The sequence below is a fragment of the Gorilla gorilla genome, chromosome 3 (assembly GCF_029281585.2).
Source record: "Gorilla gorilla gorilla isolate KB3781 chromosome 3, NHGRI_mGorGor1-v2.1_pri, whole genome shotgun sequence".
Classification (NCBI taxonomy): Eukaryota; Metazoa; Chordata; class Mammalia; order Primates; family Hominidae; genus Gorilla; species Gorilla gorilla.
This window is the reverse complement of record NC_073227.2, coordinates 126,992,707-127,016,666: the sequence shown is the minus strand read 5'-3', so window position 1 is coordinate 127,016,666 and position 23,960 is coordinate 126,992,707. Positions and strand designations below refer to the sequence as shown.

Sequence of the window (23,960 nt, the reverse complement as noted above, 5' to 3'; positions counted from 1 at the left end):
GCAGAGCCTCCAATAGCCTGGGTCCCTAAATAAATACATAAACCCAAGACCCCTGTGCCCCAAACTAAACCGGCATTAATTCCTAAGTAAGAAGAAATAAATTACTACTCTTTTAAGGCTTCAAAGTGCTTTTATTTGCCTGTTACAGTAATTTATCATAGCAAAGACAAAAATTGATATTGAGAGTGGAATATTGCCTTAAACAAAGACATTGTCTAATTAGGCAGCAAACAGTAAATATATATATATATATGAGCTAAACAGATGGAAACTCATGTTACACAGTGGCAAAATATTTGGCAAAATCATCATCTGCTTGGAAGATAAGCCAACAGCACCTGAACCTGCAGTTTGGGGGAAAGTGAGAGTAGGATTGAGAGTGAGTGTCTTAGCTTTTACCTAATGCTTTTAATGAGGTATTACAAGAGAAAAAATGAGATCAAATTGCATAGTCTGCAAGCATAAATGAAAGGGAATTAAAATTTTCAGAAATGTGACCTCTGAATAATTTGGAAAAGTGAACTCTTTCTGGACACAAAAGAGTAAAAGATTGATAAGCCTTTTGAGTAATGTAAGCCCTGTAAGACTTTACTGAACAAAAATTCGGCACTGTCTTTGAGACTGAATGAAGGTTAATGCATTTCCACCACAAATTATTGTTTCATATGGCCACAAGGTAGTTTTGCTTAAGCTGAGAGAGGCATGAAGAGGAGACAGCAAAGAAATAAGCCAGATTTCAGAGTTCTAGTTGGGAGAACATTTTAGGTGTGCATATTGAAATGTGAAATTGATTGAAAGCAAGATCAAAAAACTCCTAAGATATTGAGGGGACTGTATTGTCAAAAAATACATATGTTAATTACTTCTCAAGCCTTTAAACAACTTATGGGTGCTCAAACTTACCTGAGCAGTAAGTGAGCTACAAAATCTGAACAACTCAAAATGGGCATAGCCCCAAAGCCCACTTGAGATGTGCCCATGGAGAATAATAGATAAGACGAAAACTACCAGAGAGTGCAGCCAGAGGCCTCACAGGAGAGTGCTCAGGGACGGTCCTCCTAGAATACAGAATAAGGGTCTAATTAAGAACTTTAAAAGCAAAGGACCCTTACAAAGCCTGCCCTACAGGAGTTGATTATTGCTGTTTAGCAGTCACTGCTATGTCTGTCACTCATTCCTCATTTGGACAGTTCACTGTTGTTATTCTATCCCTGCTTTACTCTTATACAGTAAGTGTGGAGGCAGTGAGTGAGCAGATAATTGTCTTTATAGTTTAGTAGTCACTGGACCATGAGAAGCAACATCTGGACCTTGTAGAAAAGACTGCATATCACCTGGAGATCACAGACATTGAGTCTGTAGACAAGGTAAGTAAATTCCATGAATAAGAACTATGAAATGAATATTTAGTGACCAGACTATGGAAGAGATGGCTTCCCAGTCAAACCAGTGTCTTCTCTTTCTTCTTCCTGGGAAAGATAGCTGTATTTCCTAGCTCCCTTTGCATTTAGGTGTGACAATGAGACTGAGTTCCAGCCAAAGAGTCGATGGAGTGAAAATGACACACACCATTTCAAGGCTTGTCCGATGTTATGGGCTGAATTATATCTCCTTAACTTCACATGTTGAAACCCTAACTCCCAGTAGCCCAGAATGTGACTGTATTTAGAAACAAGGCCTTTAAAAAGGTAATTAAGTTAAAATGAGGCTGTTAGGCAGATCCTAATCTAAGCTGACTGACGTCCTTATAAAAAAAGGAAATTTGAACAAAGTAACACCAGGGATGTACACATAAGGGGAAAAATCATGTGTGGACCCAGTAAGAATGCAGCCATTTGTAAGCCAAAGAGAGAGTCCTCGGAAGAAATCAACTCTACCTATACCTTGATCTTGGACTTCTTTTCTGCAAAACTGTGAGAAAATGATTTTTTTTATTCAAACCACCCAGTCTGAGGTGCTTTGTTATGGCAGCCCTAGAAAACTGATGCAGCCCATAAAGCCCTCCTCTGTGCAATCCTCTATACTCTTCCTTTCTGGCTGGCTGGAATGGAGATGACCCCCAGCATAAGGCTAGATGCTCTTTGCCAAGAATGGCAAATTTACAAACCGGAAAAAAATCTTCTCAAAGGAAAATCATCTAAGCCAGGAACACCCACATTGTTGAATTACATAAGTGAAAAATAAAATTTTATTGTATTAATCTACTAAAATATGGGGGGTCGTTAGTTACAACAGTTAGCATTACTCTTGACTAGTACATCCTAGAAGACTGACGATTTCCTTTTCTTTCCCCAGTTCTCTTCTTAGTCACTGTTGGCAGGGGGCGGTATATACTTTTCACCTCTTAACAAGCCCTGTGGGAATAGAGCTGGGTTCTATCACATATTGGCTTTCAAAGTGGGATACTCAGCTCATCTTGTCCACAACTGAAGTCCTTAACTACAACTCTGGGACACAGTAAATTTTTCACTCAATATCTTCTAACATGGTTTAAAAATAGATTGCTTAAGGTAAAATAAATAGAAAATTCACAAATATATTAATTAAAAACTATATCCCAATTTTAACGTGTCAATCAAGGGGGATGTTTTCCATTATTTATGAGGAAATGAGGAGGCTAGCCATTATTTTTAAAGCTAATTCTGTCATAAAGAAGCTCATATAACTGTCCTATCTTTTAAGACTGGAATATAAAGATTACAGTCCAGCTATAGATATTGTTAAGGACTTTGAGCCCAACAAATGAAATTCTTTCCTCTCATCTTCTACTTATGCTTCTTAAGAATGGATAGGAAGGAGAATACCTTTTATAAATATATGGATTTAATATATGAATACATGAAAAGCATTCTTCACACAAATAATCCATTTATTAATATATTTATGTAATTAATACCATGCTTCTTGCCTTATCATTGACTCTGAAAAAAGTGGCCTAAGCATTGTATCTTTGAACTAATATCAGATATTTTGGAGAAATTATAATGAAATTTAGAGTAATTGTCTTAAATTGGAGCTAGACATTAGGATAAATCAAAGGGTTATTTTAACCAAAGATTCTGGAAGCACTAATGTGACATCAAAGGAAAACTACTTAGGTACTGAAAGGAAGTAGTGAAAATGAAGTGACAGCTGAACATGTAAAGACCTACAGAAAAACAGAGACCCAGGAGTAATCAACAGACTATGCTCTAACATCACCAACCAAAGCCATTGCTGCACTAACCTGGTATAGCCCTCTTTTGTTGGCTTGGAAACAGGCAAAAAGAAGTCTTAACATCTAATAGTTCTCTATAGGCAGGGTGACAATATGTCTTAGTTTGCCCTAGATGGCCCCGAATTATTGCTGTAAAAACTGTACTATTGTAATATTTAGGTGATAAATTTTATAATCCTGTTCACAGGATAGACTCAGTATATATTTTGCAAGAAGGGACAGAAGAAAGGGTTCCTTGAAAAACTTTAAGGACAGTTTAAACTGCAACTACATTTCTTGCTCCAAGAAGAACCATATCTCGTCTTCTCTTTGGTTCTCTCTAAAGGCAGCTGTATTAGTCTGCTCAGGCTGCCATAACAAAACACCATAGATTGAGTGGTCTAAACAACAGAAATGTATTCCTCACAGTTCTGCAGGCTACATGTCCCAGATCAAGGTCTGGAAGAGTGTTTCTCATGAGGCCCTTCTCTTCCTGGCTTGCAGACAGCCACTTTCTTGCTGTGTCCTAACATAGCCTTTCCTCAGTGCATGCATATGGATAGAGAGAGAGATTTCTCTCTTCCTCTTCTTATAAGACCACCAATCTTATTGGATTAGGACCCCACCCTTATAACCTTATTTAACTTTAATTACCTCCTAAAATCCCTATCTCCAAATGCAATCACATCAAGAGTTAGGACTTCAACATATGAATATGGGGGTATACAATTCAGTCCATAGCAGTAGCTATAGTTTTTGAGGTACCCTTGTAATTGCTTCCTAGTATATTACCACAGCTTAAGTGTAAAAGTCAGAGTCATAGCTATATATATATTTTTAATTTTCTTCTTGGCACGTGCCATGAAATTTGGCCAGTCAGGATCAAAGAAAGCCAGGATTGTAAACACCAGCCTGTATATTTTTGTTAGTGGTGTTTTGTCATAAGCCAGAGCCTGAACCCATAGCTGAGAGATAGCATACTTTGTTTTGTAGAGAGTAATTGGGTTGATGAGCTTCTTTGTTCAACCCAGTTACATCAGCAAAACAAGGATGGATATATTGAGGTATGCATTGATTCATTTGGAGACAGTAAAATGGCTTAAGAGACAGTGTGGCATAAACTTACTTCTCACTTTAAGGGAAGGTCATAACTGGCATTTGGATAAGTCTGTGTGGTTTAGAAAATAACTGTTTACTTATATCAAACAACTATCTATAAATCATGAGATCAGAGAGCATACACTGTCCTAAATGTTTTACCTGTCTTCACAAAACTAATTATTTTCCCTATATACCTTGTTTCTGAGGTCACTTCTCAACTTTACCATAATTGCCTTAAGACAGTAATCTCCAACTGACTCCAATAAAGAAGTCTGATCATAGTGATTACATAAACCAAAATTATGGCTTGAAGACCATTGAAGTGCTGAATTTCAAAAGCAAACAGGAAAGAATGGAAATCCATCTCTTTTGGAAGATAAAAGGAAGCTCTTATACAGATGGGATATATAACTTTAATTAAATCATTAAAAATATGGGGGCTCCCAATAGTAGCCAAATTCGGTACTTTGCATTTGTGAAATTAAACAGACCTTAAGCTATGATTTTTAAAAGTCTTGGCTTTAAAAATGATAAGGCAGCAAACCACAGGATGTCATAAACTCTGGCAAGAACCAGGTTATCTTACAAGCGACTTTGTGTAATATTACAGACAAGTCTATTTAGATATATTGATATTGGGACAACAGGTAAAATAAGAAAGTAATGTTGTCCAGACTGACAGCAGATCAAAGCCCTATAGGTGCAGCTATTTGTATGGGCAGACAATAGGGAATGACAACCCCAGTAAAGGAAAGGATAGCAGCGTTTCATCTAAATAACATGTTGTTGACATCTTAGATTCCCAGCAGAAGTGAGAGGGGATATTGAATGCTCAGGGAGGTAAAGGATGGCAAGGATTTTAGAAAAAAAATTATAAATGACCCCAGAGAGAAAGCAAAAGCCAGAAGTGTTTAAACATTATCTGGCAATAAAAGTTAGGGATGAACTTGTGAGTCACTGGATCACACCAGATTTCCCCCTTGCCAATTTCCCTTCTGCCCTTTCCTCACGACAGGAAACAAGATTTTTTAACCTGAGCCAGAAAGCAAGTGATAGCTGATGATTGCTGATGCAGATCACAAATGAAACAATAAAGTGCTGTGGAAGAAGCTGTTCTTGGGACAGAATACTTCCAATGACGCCTGTTGAAAGTGTCTTACTTTTTGAGGGGGGAGGGGAATGTTTTGTTGCTATTACTTGTTTGTATTAAATAGATTTACTGAAGTATAACTAATATTCAATATACTCCACATATTTAATGAATACAATTTGATGAGTCTGGACATCATTCATGTTCTTAAAACTTTCCAGTGGCTTCTGATTGCAATCGTAATGAAATCCAAGGCAACACGTACTGGTTTCCCTTAAGTGTACTTTGCTCTTTCTCACCAGCTGCTTCCCCACAGGAAATGCTCTTCTATATCATGTTTATAAATGTATCTTTCTTCTCTTTCAGAGCTCAGACTAAACACTATCTCTTTATAAATGCCTTCTATGGCCACCCAATAAAGAGTAGCCACTCAGACACTCTTACGTTCAAAGAATTTGCTGAGTCAGTATTATTTATTGATGACCACCTCTTTTCTTCTGTTTACAAAGTGCTGTTCTCTCTTCTACAGCAGTTCATTGTCTAAGGACTCGTAGCCCTTCACCCTGAAATGTGAGCATGCATCAGTTTCTTCTGGGATGTATTTCTGATTTGGGGTTATTTTCCAGTCACCAAAATGCAATTAACTTTGATGATGACAGAAATGCTTTAATTCCTATTAATTTTATTTGCCCCACAAATGCTTGTTGACCTGTGTACAAAGCACAGCACTAGGTTCTCTAAAGGGTGTTGGGAAAAAAAAAAATTACCTTGTTCTTTCCTCCACTGAGGGCTTACCATCTATCAGCCATGGTTTCTAGGGCCCTTGGGTACTGAATTAACTGTAAAACACTCGCTCTTATTAGGATTATATCCTAGCAGACGAAAATAGTTCATAATTAAATAAATAAGAAAGAATGAAAGGCAAGTGTGATAGTGACTTCAACAAAACCTAATATTCTGTTAATAGAAGTTTGAAAAAAATGAATACAAATAAAAAGCAGGAATTCCAATGACCAACATCTCTTGTAGTGCCTGTCTCTACAGATGTATTGCCTAAACATTCAGCTATAGAATTTCCCTCCTTCGGTTTTCTTCAGATTTACCCTGGGATATTTTAAGTGATACAGATGCCTTTTAGTAGGATGGCTTCTACTAATGGAGTTCTCAAAAGTGAACATCACTAACATAAATAAATTCCGTGTCTACGTTTATAACATATCTCACAGTATTTCCATAGATATTGATAATGTTCCTTCCAAACGTTCATTTTCTTTAATGTTTTAATAAACCATTCCAGCTTATAAACTTTTGCCACAAGTTTTCCTTTCACTTTGTGCATAGATGGAACACAGTAACAGCAACAACTGAAATGAATTTTCAGCTTGGAAAGAATGTGCAGAGTGATCTCTCGACCTCATTCAAGTTCAGGAAAAATTCAGTTCAGGTTCCCTTTCATCATCTTTGCTGTTTATTCTATAAATTCCATCATCAAGAGTAGCCTAGGGCAGACTTAGCCACGTTGACACAGCAGAACTCAATTTTTTAAGGGAATAGGAAAAGAAAACTTTAACGTGTTAAAACAATTTCTGATTATTAGGTGAATATTTTTAGTTCTGAAAAGAAAAGCATCTAATACAAGCTTTATTTACAGAAATTTTAGGGGCTTTTTTTAAAGTTGTATGAACAAAATATGATATTTCCTGTAATTATGTATTTTTAAACTCTATACCAGGAGCTTATAATCCTGAAGGGAGGAGGAATTTTATAGTTAATCTGCCAGAAGCCAAACCATCAACCTTGGTGTGCATGCATCTGCCCTCTTGAGCGCTTCAAGGTAATCACTTACTGCATATCAGAATTGAGAAAAATAAATCACCTAATTAGAGTCCTATTTTAAGTATTACTGTATTTATTTAAGTACCAATGAGCTAGGCATCATCCGACCTGTCCAAAGACCCTTTTTGTCTGTAATTACACGTGCCTTCAGTCACATCTACAACAAACGACCCCACCCTAGGGTTTTCCTACTGGGAGATCCTATCAGAAAGGTCACATCCTTCTGTAAGTGAATTTGTGAAAATAGACCCAATTGATATTTTTCATGTAGTTATAAATGGGTTTGTTAGCACCTCATAAACACATCTTACTCAATATTAATGACATTCCTTTTTATAGGCTTTTCTCCCAGTCTGTTTCTCATAAAGAAGATACAATATGACTTAGCTGCTGAAGAAACATTCTTTGCATTGCACTGATACTTTCTTCTTAATCAATTATAAGGAGATCTCCAAGCCATAATAAGGAATCAGAAAAAGAGTATAGCATTTATAGGCTAGAGAGGATAGACAATGTTGTCATACTATCGATTTTGTGAACTTGGGCAAGATAATTAACTGCCACAATGTCCATATCTGGAAAACAAAGCTAATGCAAAATAAAAACTCCTACATAATAAGCTTGCTATGAAGATTAAATAAGAAAATATTTGCAACATGCTTGCAATGATGCCTGGTATGTAGTCAGTGCTTAATGAAAATTAGCCAATATCATAACTGTGTTAGAAGAAGTGTATCAACAACAGTGTTGGAGTTGGTAGGAAAGGGAAGGAAGAGTTATTTGGAGTCAAAGATGGGTTTTTTTCATTGTTGTTTTTATTTTTAGCTGTATATTAACAGTTGTAAAATTATGATTGGAATTCCTGTTAGAAAAGTAACACCCAATGGCAAGACTAAAGCTTTCAAGTTCGAACCCCGCATTTTGCATTGAAACAATTGTTTTATAATGTGGTTTATGCTAACTCAAGGGCTCTTAGGAATACAACTACCAGTTTATAGTTTAGTATTAAATACACAGTCTTACATCCAAGGAGCAGATTTTTAAAATTGAGACCAATAAAAGAGAATATTGAGATTGACAAAAGGTTTCAAAGGAAAACATTTTGTATTAGATGGAAACCTCAAAGCAGTGAATTTCCTCCACCAATGCTTTCAACACTCTTGAAAATTTCCCCCACAAAAGAATTGGTCCAAATGGTGTGTATAGCACATGGACCAACAGACTAATTCTCAAAGTTTAAAAAACACAATATTGCCAGTCTAGTTAGAATTCCTCTCATCAGGAAGGCAAATAGGAGCAGTGCAAAGGCAAATACTGTGAACAAACCCAGCTGTAAATGTATTACAATCCACTTCATAATAACAGTCTACTACATAAATAATGATATCATGGCAAAAGTCACATGTTCAATCCTGCTACAGACACATCTTGTTTTATTGGCTTCACATTATTTATTTTACAGATATTGTGTTTTTTACAAATTGAAGGATTGTGACAATTCAATCAACACTATTTTTACAACAGCCTGTGCTCACTTCATGTCTCTGTCACATTTTGGTAATTCAAGCTGTTTCATTCTTACTGTATCTTTTATGGTAATATATAACCAGTGATCTTTGATGTTACTATTATCATTGTTTTAAGGCACCACAAACCATTCCCATATAAGATGGCAAATTTAATCAGTAAACATTGTGTGTGTTCTGTTCGACTGCTCCATCAACCATTCCCCTATCTCACTCTCTCTATTCCCTGAGACACAATATTGAAATTAGGCCAATTAGTAACCCTAAAAAGGCTTCTAATTGTTCAAGTAAAAGGAAGAGTCACACATCTTTTGCTTTCAATAAAGAGCTAAAAATTATTAAGCTTAGTGAATAAGGCACGTGGAAAGATGAGATAGACCCCAAGCTAGGCTTCTTACATCAAACAGATAACCAAGTTGTGAATGCAAGTAAAAAGTACTTGAAGGAAATTAAAAGTGCTAGCCCAGGGATCACACAAATGATAAGAGAGCAAAATAGCTTTATTGATGACATGGAGAAAGTCTGAGAAGTCTGGATGGAAGATCAAACCAGCCACAACATTCCCTTAAGCCAAAGCCTAATCCATAGCAAGGCCCTAACTCTCTTCAATTTTATGAAGGCTGAGAGAGGTGAGGAAGCCTCAGAAGAAAAGGTGGAAGCTAGCAAAGGTTAGTTCATGAGATTTAAGGAAAGAGGCCATCTATATAGCCTAAAAGTGCAAAGTGAAGCAAGAAGTGCTGATGTAGAAGCTGCAAGCTATCCAGAAGATCTAAGATAACCGATAAAGGTAGCTACACTAAGCAACATATTTGCAGTGTAGCAGTAACAGCCTTATATCAGAAAAGGATACCATCTAGCACTTTCATAGCTAGAGAGAAGTCTAGGCCTGGCTTCAAAACTACAAAGGAGAGGCAGACTCTCTCTTTAGCAGCTAATCCAGCTGGTGACTTTAAGTTGAAGCCAATGCCTATTTACCATGTCAAAATCCTAGGACCCTTATTAATTATGTAAATTTACTTTGTGTATACTTTATAAAGGGAACAACAAAACCTGGATGACATCATGTGTGTTTACAGTATGGTTTATTGAATGTTTTAAGCCTACTGTTGAGACCGGCTGCTCAGAAAAATAGATTTCTTTCAAAATAGTACTGCTCATTGACAATGCCCTTGATAAACCAAACCTCTGATGGAGATGTGCAAAAAGAATGTTGTTTTCATGACTGCTAATGTTACGGGATCTTTGGAGTGTCAATTTTCTGGCTGGAAACTTCTGTGGCCAGTGGTGCCTTTGCCCAAGTTCGTGTCCTGCATCCAGAAAGAATGAGGTATGCAGACAAATGGAGGGTGAACAAGACGAAGAGGAGCTTTATTGAGTGTTAGAGCAGCTCAGAGGAGACCCGCAGCAGGTAGCTGTACTCTGTAGGCAGTTCCTCCTGTCAAATGTTCAACTCTCAGCACAGAGGAGGCCCTGGAGAGGGTAGCTGCTCTCTGCTACTGGTAGTCCCAGTATCTTCTGCTCTCAGCAGAGAGTAGGTCCTAGAGAGGGCTGCTTCTCTCTGCAGCTGTAGTCCTGACATCTCTTCAGGTCTCTGAGTCTCTCAGAAGAGAGGGTAGCTCCTCTCTGCAGCTGGTCATCCCACAGTCTGTCTGTCCTCTGCTCTGGCTGAGCCCCAGGCTTATTATGGACCTCACAGGGCAGGAAGTGCATGCCAATCAGTCCCTGGGCAGCCATAGGCAGGCCTGGAAGAGGAACCACATGTCTCCACTTAGGTCCTCAGGACTGACAGCTCAGCCCCCAGCCTTTAGGCCCTAGCTGGCCTGAAGGTGGGTCCTTACCCGGGACCCGCCCCCTTCTGTTCAGGAATCTGCCTCTCACTATCATTCATGGCCCACTGGCTCTGCCCCAACTTTGCTGGTGATCAGAGTGGGTGCCAACAGCAGGGAGAGGCCTGGCAGCAGAAGCAGGCACTTCCAAGCCTCTGAGGGTAGGGGGACCTTCCCAGGCCCCCAAGAGTACAGGGATGCCTGTCTACAGCCATGGTTTGGGCAGCTCCTGCTGCTGCACCTGGGCAGGCAGGGCTCTTGCCTGTTCCTGGCTCCCCAAGATCACAGGGAGGCTCGGATCCACAGCTGTGGTTTGAGTAGCTGCAGCTCTGCCCACGAGCACAGCAGTGCCCTGGTTTCAATGGCGGCTTGGGCAGCTGCAGTTGCACCCATTTGTCCCCAGCCCCCACTGGCTCCATGGAGCACGGCATTGGGCTATGCCCATCACAGCCTGGAATGGGGGCTTCGAGTCCTTGCTGGGCCTGGGCTAGCATCTGGGGCAGGGATGATGTTGCTGTGAGCTCCTCCTGTGGCGCTGGCACCCAGGGGCGGCCTGAGCTCCTTCTTGCCTGGTGCACAACCAGCCCCTTAGGGCAGTGGGCTACAGGGGGTGGGGGTGCTGCCTGCCTCCTCGCTGTGCACTCCCTGAAGTGGCCAACATGATAACAGCAGCTGCACCAGATGGCCCATGGCTGCCATCACGAACACAACATCCACTCTTCAGCTCACGAGTCAAGGAGTAATTTTGACTTTCAAGTCTTATTATTAAAAATTTTTTAAGGCAATAGCTGTCATAGAGAGTGATTCTTCTGATGGGTCTGGGCAAAATAAATTGAAAACCTTATGGAAAGGATTTATAATTCTAGATGCCATTAAGAACATTTGTAATTCATGGGAGGAGGTCAAAATATCAATATTTGCAAAAAATTGATTTCAACTTTCATGGAGATCTTGACGGGTTCATGACTTCAATAGAGGAAGTAAATACAGATGTGGTGGAAATTGCAAGTGAACTAGAACTAGAAGTAGAACCCGAAAATGGGGCTGAATTGCTGCAGTCTCATGATAAAACTTTGAATGAGTGAGGAGTAGTTTCTCATGAATGCTCAAAGAATGTGGCTTCCTGAGATGGAATCTACCGCTGCTGAAGATGCTGTGAACATTGTTGAAATGACAACAAAATGGTCAGAATGCTACATAAAATTAGTTGATAAGGCAACAGCAGGATTTGAGAGGATTGACTCCAATTTTGAAGAAGTTCTACTGTGGATCAAATGCTATTAAATATCATCACATGCTATAGGAAATCTTTCATGGAAGAGTCAATTGATACAGCAAACTTTATTTTCTTATTCTTAGAAATTGACACAGGCACCCCAAACTTCAACAACCACCACTCTAATCAGCCAGGAGCCATCAGTATTGAGACAAGGTCCTCCACCAGGTATATTAAGTTAAATTATAGGACACTTAGTATGTGTCCACTTGAGAATTGCTTGGTTGGTGTGAGACAAACAAACAAACAAAAACAACAACAAAAAATAACCCACACATCTGGTGTCAGAAATGTTGAGTTACTGTGTAAGAGAGTAAAAAAAAAAACACTTTGGGATTTTTTTCCTAGCACTATAAATAGCACTTATCACTGTATGAAAATGTTTATTTATTCATTTATATTCTTACTTAATTTCTACCACCCCAACTCATTGGGCACTGGTACCATATTTGCTTGGTTTACCTCCACGCATCAAGTGTTAATATATAGTACAGTGCCTAGCACACAGCAAACCCTGAACCAGTTTCCATAGAGCAAATGAATAAGGATAAAAGCGCTGCAAGAGACACATCTAAACAAATTTGCCAATATCAAAAATTTTACAGACATCATATCTTATTTTGGACAAAGAGAATACAGCATAAACTCATTAAGTATAAAAGAAAACAACTCACTCGGACACTTAAATACAGTTGAGTTAATTTCATTCTTCTTATTTTGTAGTCCACTATTTTTTTACATTCTTACTCATTTCTTTTACCTTCTTTTGTTAATGCAGATTCAATAAATAACAACTGACATGTAGTGCTTCATGCAATAGTTTTTGTGTAACTTATTATTAAATGACTTCCAAAAAAGTCATTTAAGTCATTTAAGTTGGGGAGAGTATCTGGGGAGAGTATCTAAACTCCTAATGAAAAGGTAAATTTTAGCCTTGCTCTTTCCTGTCCAGATAATGAAGAAGTTCTCCAGCAAATCAAGGTGCAGAGTTGAAATATTTGCTGCAACAAGCCAAATCTCTTTCATCAGAGTAAACTAGGACTTCACTTGAATCCACACTTCAAGTTAGAATAAATGTTTTTGCCTTTTTAATTTCTAGCACTATAAAAGGGTTCATGAACTTCAGTAAAATAATTCCAGCTGCTGGTACCCAATTACTAAAATTGAACAAAAAAATATAATTTGTGCAGAAACAAAACGGGCATATAACCACCCAGCCCTAAATCCAAAATCCATGCCGAAACAATTTCTCAGTGGTTCACAAAACATTACCAAAGGCCTTGCTTGCACTCAGTGATCATAAAGCCATAGGGATAAGATAATCCTTAGGTGCGTTATGAAGACTAATGTTCTAGTACTGTTTGAATTCGAGTTGCATTTTAAGAAATCATCTTAAGCTCAATGAATTACTCCCTGAAAAACATCTTCCAGGCCATTCACCAATATATTTTGTGAAAATTTTGCAGTTGCTGAGTAAAACATAAGCAGTTAGAGCAGGCTGGATTTTTTCCAAAAATTGTATGTTCCTGTGGATAAAGGTCCCTGAGGACATTTTTGATAGTGATCTTGCAATGCAGTACTGCTTCAGAGTTGGGGAAATTGATGTTTGGTGAATTGGTGCTTTTGCTATTTTTTCCTAATTCAATTTCCTCCAATACTCTAGGGAAATCAGAGAATCTAGTATGTTATTTCCTTCATAGGTCAATATTTTTTTGACATGTTAGTTGAGTAATGACATCTTGTTTCTTTTGACCAATTTATTATACCAAGAAAGATTTTCTGCAACATAAATAAAACTCGAAGTAGAATTTATTTTAAAAATAAAATCATACAGTTACTGACAGTATCAAGAGCTATGACTGATATTTAAGGAGATACTTCAGGCTCATAGGTCAATGAGAATCTATTCTCCTGTTTAATTGCCTTCATACCATTTTTCATTCTTTGAAATGACCTTGTTTAGTTCCTTCTCTGTTGTATCTCTTCCTCTCCCTCTCTCCCAGGACAGCTGTATCCTGTACATGGTTGCAGTTTTCAGTCACTATTTCTTGAATTAATGAACAAACAGCCATTGATTAACAGCATGAAGAGAATATTGTGACAAATTATTTCATACAATAAAGCTATAGTAAGTTAAATAAAATAGAGTGCCCCAAAAAAGATACATCCAAGTCCTAATCTCTAATAGCCATGACTGTTGCCTTATTTGGAAATAAGTCTTGCAAATATAATTACATTAGAGATCTCAAGATGAAATCATTCTGGGTTTAGAAAGGGCCCTACATCCAATGACTGGTATTCTTATAAGTAAAGAACAGAGAGTTTTGAGACACAGAGTCATATGGGAGAAGGCCATATGAAAATGAGGGTAGAGATTGAAGTGATGCATCTAATTTGTGACCCAAACCTCAAAGACACACAATTTATCCATGTAACAAACTTGCAGATGCGCCCCTGAACCTAAAATAAAAGTTAAATTTTTAAAAAAAGTTATAATAAAAGGAGAGATGATAGGCAGTGGGCATAATATTGTGATGTAGACAGATCTATCCTAAGTCTTCATCCAAAAGACTGCTCTGTCTTTTCAGAGGAAGAGTAAGCAGATTGCTCCCATTGTTCAGATTTCCCAAAACCGCAATAAATTCTTTGTACCCTTAAAAAAATGATTCCTCCCCCGTCTCTACTAAAAATACAAAAAATTAGCCGGGCGTGGTGGCGGGCGCCTGTGGTCCCAGCTACTCGGGAGGCTGAGGCAGGAGAATGGCGTGAACCCAGGAGGCGGAGCTTGCAGTGAGCCGAGATCGCGCCACTGCACTCCAGCCTGGGTGACAGAGCGAGACTCCATCTCAAAACAAAACAAAACAAAACAAAGCAAAACAGATTCCTCGTAGTCACTAGAAGCTAGGAGAGGGGCATAGAATGGATACTCTCTGAGAGCCTTCAGAAAGAACTCTGGGCTGGGCGCGGTGGCTCACGCCTGTAATCCCAGCACTTTGGGAGGCCAAGGCAGGCAGATCACAATGTCAAGAGATAGAGACCATCCTGGCCAACGTGGTGAAATCCCGTCTCTACTAAATATGCAAAAATTAGCTAGGCATGGTGGTACACACCTGTAGTTTCAGCTACTTGGGAGGCTGAGGCAGGAGAATCGCTTGAACCCGGGAGGCGGAAGTTGCAGTGAGCCAAGATCGCGCCACTGCACTCCAGCCTGGCGACAGAGCGAGACTCCGTTTCAAAAGAAAAAAACGAAAAAAAGAACTAACTTTGCCAAGAACTTGATTTTGGAATTCTGACTTCCACAACTGGGTAAGAATAAATTTCTGTTTTAAGCAACCCAATTTGTGGTAACTTGTTGCATCGACCCTAGGAAACTAATATGAGAGCAAACAATTAAAATCATCTTTATTTAAATTTTCTTTCTCATTATGGCAGAAATGGAAAGAAAGACAAGATCTTAAGTGAACATTCATCAGTCTGTGATGGAAAGAGATGACATCTAAAATATTTCACTAGTAACATTTGCTAGTAACGGTAATGAAAAATCATGACAATGGAAGTACCAGTTTGGTTAGATAATGGGTCAGTGAGGCAGTGTGAGCTAGTGATGCCAGACATCTGCATTCAAATCCTAGGTCTACTGCTTTCTAGCTGTGTAACCTCAGACAAGTTATTAATGTTTGACCTCTTGAACTCTCTGGAAAATAAGGATAATAATAATTTCTACCTCCTAAGGTTGTGGGGGGATTCATGCAAGTAAAATATCTAAGTAGTGCCTGAAACAATGTGCTGAGGAAGTCTTAAAGATTATTCATAGACTTCTTAATAACTTAAGAGAACACAAGTTATACAAATAGAGCATAGGATTAATATTGGTTGAAGATGACATGAAGGGTACACGAAGAAATATGTTCCTGATTTTTAAAGCTTTCCAGAGGTTTAAAAACTCTTATGATTTAGGATCTCTTTCTCCTTCTTTCTCTCATTCTCTCTCTAGTACTTCTTTCTGTCTGAAAAGGAGTGTTTCTTCTACTGTTTTCATTCAAATCTCTCCTTCTGTACCCTAATGCTCTTGGGAAAAGGAAGGAATGAGAGCAAGAAAAGTGTAGAAATCTGTCCCCATCTCTCTTCCATGCTAATGGAAGATATTAGAGGCATTCAATTTTGAGATTGAAGTCCCATTCAAAACCATCTAGTTCAATTCCCTTCTTTACAAATTTTCAGAAAATTTATGAACCTCATCCAAGGTTACTAGGTTGTATAGGACAAAGAACTTGGGCATCTTACTCACTGCTATTTACTTATATGCTAGCATAGGTCTGGCATGGAACTGAAAAACAGATGAATGATTGACAAGCAGTTGATGGCATTGACTGTAGTGGTGGCCCATGTGGAGCAGCCATTGCCATCACACCAGCTGCAGTAGGGGAGGTACAGCCAGGACTGTACTTCCCATGAAGCCGGCGAGAGCCAGGAGCAGGCAGAAGCCCTGGTACATTCCAAGTTGGAGAGGAGGGAACTCCACCCTCCCAAGCAAAGCTGCAGCCACCTGGCTGCAACTGTGGACCTGGGCATCTCTGCACTCTTGAGGACTTAGGAAGTCCCCCTTCCCCTGCAGGCTCAGAAGGGCCTGCTCCCACTACCTGGCCTCTCCCCACTCATGGAACCCACTCCAGTTTTGGAGGAAAGTTATGGCTGAGCCCAGGCACTGTCACAACCCAGCCTGTGTGTGCGCACTTGGGGCAGCACTGACATGCCAGCCCCCTGCCACCTCGGCCCCCTCTGGACTTTGGGTGCCAGCAAGCATGGGAGGGTGGCTGAGAGAGAGCTAAGGGTGACTCGTTGCAGGCCTGCAGGCATCTCTTGGCACAAACAACCTGGGTGCCATGGGCACTGTAGATGGCAGGTTAATGGTGGCAGGATGCAGACAGGCTCCTGGATGGTCAGGGGTGGCTCCCCAGTGAAGCACCACCTTCAAAAGCCAGGGATGGCCTGAAGCCTGGGGACTGGGCTGTTAGTTCCACAGACCAGAGTGAGAACTTATGGTGCTTTTTGGAGCCCACCCACAGCCACCCATGGACCAATCCGCATGTACTTCCCCGACTCTGAAGCCCATAAGAAACCCTGACTCAACCAGACCTGAGAAAATAACCAGATGCCCTGTCTGCAGAGAGGAGCTACCCACTGTGGGTCTCCTCTCTGCTGAGAGCTAAACGGCAGGAGGACTCCCTGCCTGCGGAGAGGAGCGACCCACTGCGGGTCTCTTTTGAGTTGTTCCATTGCTCAATATAGCCCCTCTCCTCCTTGCTCAACCCTCTATTTGTCCACATACCTCATTCTTCCTGGACATAGGACAAGAACTCGGGACCAGCTGAATTGTGGGGCTGAAAGAGCCATAACACCAACAGGGCTGAAACACACTCCTTGCTCACCTCATTGCAGGCAACAAGAAGGAAAGAAGAGAGAAGGAAAGAAGAATTGTGGCCCTTTGGGTTGGCCAGACCTAGGAGCTCCCTGAGCCAGGCTGTGACAGCCTCTATGGGGCTCTGCAGTTCCTGGTGCCTCTAAGCTTCTGGGTGCCACCATGTTCCCCAGTGCCAGGCGTGGAAGCTGCTTGAAGTACACCTGGTCCAGCCACAGTATCGCAGGGAGCCAGAACTCACGCTGGCACCTGGAGCTGCCCACCCTGCTGCAGCCAGCATGCCTGACTATGTGCAGTGTCCAAACCCATTGCTCGCTCCCTCACACACCCCTTGTCACTCTGCACCTGGCTTACCCTTGGCAGGCATGAGAACTTGGCTGGTAGCATGAGCTGAGAGCAGACTGAGTGGGCAGAATGAGCCCAGTGGGTCCAAGGAAAATAGGCAAAGGCGCCACTGGCCATAGAGGTTTCTGGCTGGAAAAGTAACACCCCAAGGATCCTGTGACAGCATCATCCTGGTATTGTATTAGTTCCATACCTCATTATATATAACCATATAGTAAAAAACAAATATATTGAATTATGTCCACATGAAGCTAAAGTATGTAATTTTGATTATTTTGTGCTGGAAAGATGATCCTTGATTTTGTTGAAAATTAGTATCATCTCATCGGAATCTATGCAAATAGTAAAGATGATTTTATAAGCCTAGAGCCACTTAGAGTAAAAAAGGTTTTATAATGTATATATTTTATCTTTTTCTTGCTCTGTAAGATTTCTCTTAAGGAGGTTTTTAGTGGAGTATCAGCTGTTCCTAAAAATGCCAGATCCCCTTTTTATTCCATCTGCAGGACACATGTAGCCATCTCTTCTTTCTTTCAGAGGGAATCAGTCTGTGTCCACATCCCAGAAAGTAAATTTGGGAGGTTGGAGGGAGTGGGAGGTGGTAGGAAAGTCAGCCAAAATGAGCAATTTCAACTTATTTGATTTTCTTTTTTTTTTTTTTTCTGTATAAGTGCAGTGGCCAAGACCCAAACAGGCCTGACTCTCCCGCCAGCATGCAGTTTTTCCATCACTCCTCTCTAGCTAGAACATTGACCCAACAGTATCACTCACAGAGTTTTTTACCATCGGGTGTTTAACATCCCTTGGAATTCTGATTCTGGGCCTTCCTAAATAATATTAAGGAAAATGAGTAAACTTTACCATATTTTAAAATGTATAATTCTGCTCTTTGCCACTTTTTCTGACATTTGTCTCACTACAGAATTACTTTAGACACATCATCATTTTATAATAGTATTCTATAAATGGAGTTCTTTTGCCCAAGGATTCAAGTTGGGTAGATAGGAACAAGATTAGGTATCTATGTAAAAAATGATTTTTACTTAAAATATATGAAAACCAAAAAAAAATCTCTTAAGGTTTTATTTTTAATTTACTGCAAAGAGGAAAATATGACTCAATTTGAATCAATGAGAGTTCTGAATCCAGATATAGAAATATCAGAAGGCCACTGACAGAAGAGTCATGAAGAAGCCTTAAGGTACCACAGTAAATGACTTGTGGAATTAAGACTACTTTCATTGTATCAAAAGCCACTTCATGACCCACAGTATTCCCTCACACTGAAATAAAAGAAATTTATTTTGTTAAAATTCTGCCTTTATTCTATAATCTGAGACTTTTTCTTGAGGTGGGGGAGTAGGGTCTTGCTCTGTCACCCAGACTGGAATGCAGTGGTGTGATTGCAGCTCACTGCACCCTTGATGTCCGAGACTCAAGTGATCCTTCCACCCCAGCTCGTGAGTAGCTGGGACTGCAGGTGCATGACACCACACCCAGCTAATTTATTGTTAGTAATAGTAGTAGTAGTAGTAGTAGTAGTAGTAGTATTTACTTTTTGAAGAGACCAAGTCTCCCTATGTTGCCCAGGTTGGTCTTGAACTCCTGGGCTCAAGCAATCCTCCTGCCTTAGCCTCCCAAAGTACTGGGATTACAGGCATGATCCACTTCACCTGGCCCTAATCTAACACATTTTATGGGTTTTCTGTTTGTTTTCTGGAGGGGTTTTAATTTAGTGGGGAAAGATACTTGGCTTCCAAATAGTGAGCAGGTCACAACCTTAGACATGTTTCCTAAAGAAGACTTTTACAAGTTTAAGCTTCTTTAGAACTTTGACATCATCAGTCAGCTATGAGGCTTATCACAAAACCAGGAATTCTTATTGCCCCATTATTTCTCCCCCATCCATCTCTTAGGCTTAGTTTTTCCTTCTTTTATGAGTAGAACTTTATAATCAGTAGAATGTGTACTTTTAAAACTTTTTCTTTAGTGACAGGCTTCATGTTGTCATTAACATTCTCCTACTCAGTTCTCCTTTAATCCAAGGGTGAGTATTTGTGAGCTACTGATTAGAACAGGTGTTCATTTTGTGGCCACTGGACAGAGTTTCCTCTTGAAAGTTCATTTATATCTTGATCTCTTTACTACTACCTAAAGAAGAAACTAACAGAGAACAAATGGTCTTTTTAAAACAAAGAATAAACTCTATGCCTATAAAGAATAACATTTAAGTTTGTGCTTCTCTGCTCAAAGAACTGGTTTGAGGCATTTTACATTGCAGGTTAATTTCATAATACACCTCTACTTCATACAACAGTGCAACCATAATATTAAAGCTTACTATTGAAAATTATGAGCTTTGAAAGTGCTATGATTCTAATTTCCCAAACTGCTTCTTCAATTCAGGCTGACTTTAATAGAACACTTAAGTTGGTTATTATGGAACCAACTTAAGTATTCTATTAAGTGTTCTATTAAGTTGGAGACCAACTTAAGCATTCTATTATGGGAAAAATGTATGTAATACTAAATATTTTAATTAAAGTCCATTTAAAAGATTAATAATATTTCAAAATGTCTGCTGAATAGAAGTAACACATGAGTAGGTCACTTAATTTATCAGACTCTCAGTTCTCTTATCTGTAAAATGAAGTGCTCCGAGTAGCTTATCTTTAAAGTCCCTTCCAACTTTAAACGTCTGTTTGATCAGAATGTTTCTTCCCTAGGATTCCTGGTTCTAGAAAAGCATTCCAGCACAGGAGTTATCTGCTAAAATCCTAAACTAGATTTTTTTAAGTTCCAACCCCAGTAACCATCCCGTATTATCTAAGTCAGAATACATTCTTGGGCATATTTGCGATGTCAAGCCAACCTGAAATACAAGCCTCTGACTGTTACCAAGGTAACCATTCTGCATATACTTCCACTTGCCTTGCTTAACAGAGGCTTCCGAACTCCAAGAAAACACCACCACCAATCTGGAATTAAAAGGAGGAAAGATATATAAAAGTCCTCAAGAATAGAAAATACTTCAAAACCAGACCAACTATGGGCCAAAACGTGTACTATTACAGAAAACAAATCATAGAATGCAAAAGAAAAAAACTACCACATAAGTAATTTGCTTCCAAAAATTTTACCTATGAAATTAAATTAATTTGATCAATATTTTAGAGGTAGAAGAAAAAATCCTCCTCTGAAGTGAAAACAACTTTTTTCCTTACCTCCAAAATTAAAATGGTAACAAAATGAAACTACATGAATGGAACACTTTGCCTGTATATCTGTACCTTTTAAAAAAAATAATAATAATTTTTATTGCCAGTGGCAAGAGAAACCTTAAAAGCATTCCTACTGGTTAACGAAGACAATTTGAAGAACTCTGCCTTTGGATCACAGTATTTGTTAAGATATTCACTGGTTCCTTGTCTTTGCTGTATGTTTTCCAGCAATATACTTAGCATGTCACCTTTATGTGGCTGCAGTTACCCCAACCATTTTCATAGCTCATAAAATGGTTAGGAAATGTTTACAAAAATTGCCCAAAGAAACTGAGCCACAAAGAACATGAGCTTCATGGATCTCAATGGTCCAGATTTAATTTAGTTTACAAGGAAGGAATTTTTTTCATTGTAAATACACTGGTAACATCTGTATTTTAGGTTCTCTTGGAAAGATAAATAAGAAGCAGTTCCACCCAATGTGTATTATTTGGCTGTCACTCTGAAATATGTGATGCTCTAATTATTCTTCTCATGAAATCATACACATAAAAGAATTCTCTCTCTTTCTGTAACATCACCGTCCTTTTCTTGGTCACTTTCAGTTATCTGACCGTGGTGGAAAGACATTCTGCCAAAACTGCATAATAATATCTGCATACAAAAAATTAGCCTGGCTTGGTGGCGGGTGCCTGTAGTCCCAGCTACTTGGGAGGCTGAGGCAGGAGAATGGCGTGAACCCAGGAGGTGGGGCTTGCAGTGAGCCGAGATCCAGCCTGGGCGACAGAGCGAGACTCCGCCTCAAAAAAATATATATATATATATTCCATTTGGAATCTATTGCATGAACTGTCAAAATCAAAGTATACTCTTGAATTTGAAGTCCACTACTTACGAGGGATGACCTTTAGCCCTATAATATTTGAATATTTTTTCCATATAGGCTGCTAGGGGATGCATGGCCAGAAAAGTATCCCAAATAAGATCTCAGTTTATAGTTGTCTGGAGAATCACTGAATGGAACAACAGCATACAGTGTAAGTATCAGATTGCCTTTTCTATTTCATTTTGGTGTTTTACAGAATAAAGGGTGGTACTGGACTATTTGAGTTTAATTGAATGTGCAGTCAATTCTGAAATGCTGGTTTGGAACCCTACACTTGAGTCTTATGCTGAACTTCATGTAGTATAACTGTCAGTAGGGCAGCTTAATAAATTAAACAACATATTAGGTGTGTGCATGTGTGAGTCCATTATACAAACTCTGCAGAGGAAGCTAGCTGTCAGACCAACTCTAACAGATGTCTCATCCTTGAATGCCATGCCCTGGAGAAAGGTTCCATAAGGAATTTATTATCTAGACTTCCCTTTTCAATAATTTATTTGATCAACCTATTTTAATGTATATTTTCCCTTAACCATTCTGGGTCAGTAATTTGTGAAGAGAATGAAAAGAAATCTAAAATCAAAAAAGATTCTCATTATGCAGACTAATGCTACAATTTTTGCTTGACAATTCCAAAGTTGTATGTGGGTAACATGTATACTTTCATGAAAACGTATCTGTGACCCTCCTTTTTTATATATCTAACCCAGAGAGAATGATAATGAAGATCATTGTCCCAGTTACTTTCCTGGAAAGATAAAACCTTGTCTACATGTAGGAGGCTTCTTCCTTTTAAATTGATACACTTATAGAACTAAACAATTAGGGGATGGTGAGATATTGGAGCCAAAGGTATATAAGTTCCTACTGCATGCTGTCTATATGAGGTTAATTATAGACTGTGTTGTCTGTGTTCAGTCATGGCTCATTACCACATGTCTTTTGGAATTTGCCATATGGGAAAAAAATTTTCACAATCTCTCAAGCACATGGTGAGTTTCCAGTTTCCTGAGGAAAGGTAAATCTAGTCTGCCCCTCACTCCCAAGTCCTCAAAACCCTGACACTTGTAACACCATAAATTACCTTTAAAAACATGAGGAAAAAAACAGATATTAGGCTAGAGGGATTAGATGTGAGATGTGTAACCAAGGATACCTATCCATAAGGCTTAAAAGAAAAAGGAATAACTCCTCAATCTGTGATATGAAAAACATTATTTGACTTACAGAATATGTTATTAATTGTCCCAGCACTGAGCTTTATCATAACTTACGTAATAAGAGATTTTGTGTACCTCTTAAGAAATACACAAATACAAATAGACCAAAAGTTGGCAAGCTTTTTCCAGCTCTTTCATTCTGAAATAAAAATGATTTGGAAAAACACAGTGCAAATCCAACTTCACCGTTTAAGGAGTTTATCGCATTCTAGACTTGGTTATCACTGCCTAAATCAAGTAAGAGCAAATAAAGCCAACCCCAATCCCAGAAAGACCCATTAGCAGGGGTCACGCTAAGTTTATGGTCCTGATTGCTTCTTTGGCCTGCAGAATCAGGCACAGCACAACTGACCAGGTGCTGAGATGGGACCTGCTGAGGACGTTCCACTTCTAAAGTCAGGAGGTAATTTTACCAAATAGGAAGAAGCTGATTATTTCTCTTGCATTTCCAGAAAAGAAAAAGGCTCTGGGTTAACCTGTAATGACAGTATTAGCTTTCAAAGCATTCTAAGCCTTCACAAATTGTGCCAATGGGGATGAAGAGAAATATTAGGTACAGGCCAGCTCATGAGGTTCCATGATGCTTTCAGGAAGAAGCAATAAGGCATGGGAACTCTCAAGGAGAAGTTCCCAACCAATCAGAGTAGGTTCTATCTTATTTTTTTGTACTAAGGAACACCAGCTGAACTAATAAGAGCTCAAATGGTTCCTGGAATATTCTTGACTCTTTACTCACTAGAATAACTTTGTGAGCCCAAAGACATTTAGAATCATTTTACAGTGACCTTGGCTGACCCAGTTTGCTCACCAAAACCATCTCTATAGCTGCTTTCTTTTTTCTTCCCCTAGAACCAGGTTGATCTTCAATAGGATCAGTCCTTTCATAACAGGAGGGTCACAAGGACAATGAAGAGTGAGAGAGGAATAAAAAGCAGGGACTAAGATCCAGGCTTAGGAAGGACACTGACAAAACACAGACTCTACTATTTTATTTGAGATTCAGGGCCAGGCATCAATT

General features: G+C 39.2%; 1 long non-coding RNA gene across 1 annotated transcript in view; it reads right to left on the bottom strand.

Annotated features, from left to right (window-relative positions):
- LOC129533098 (uncharacterized) overlaps positions 1-23,960 on the bottom strand; it is a 208,643-nt gene that overhangs the window by 163,342 nt on the left and 21,341 nt on the right. The gene's annotated exons all lie outside the window — the stretch shown is intronic.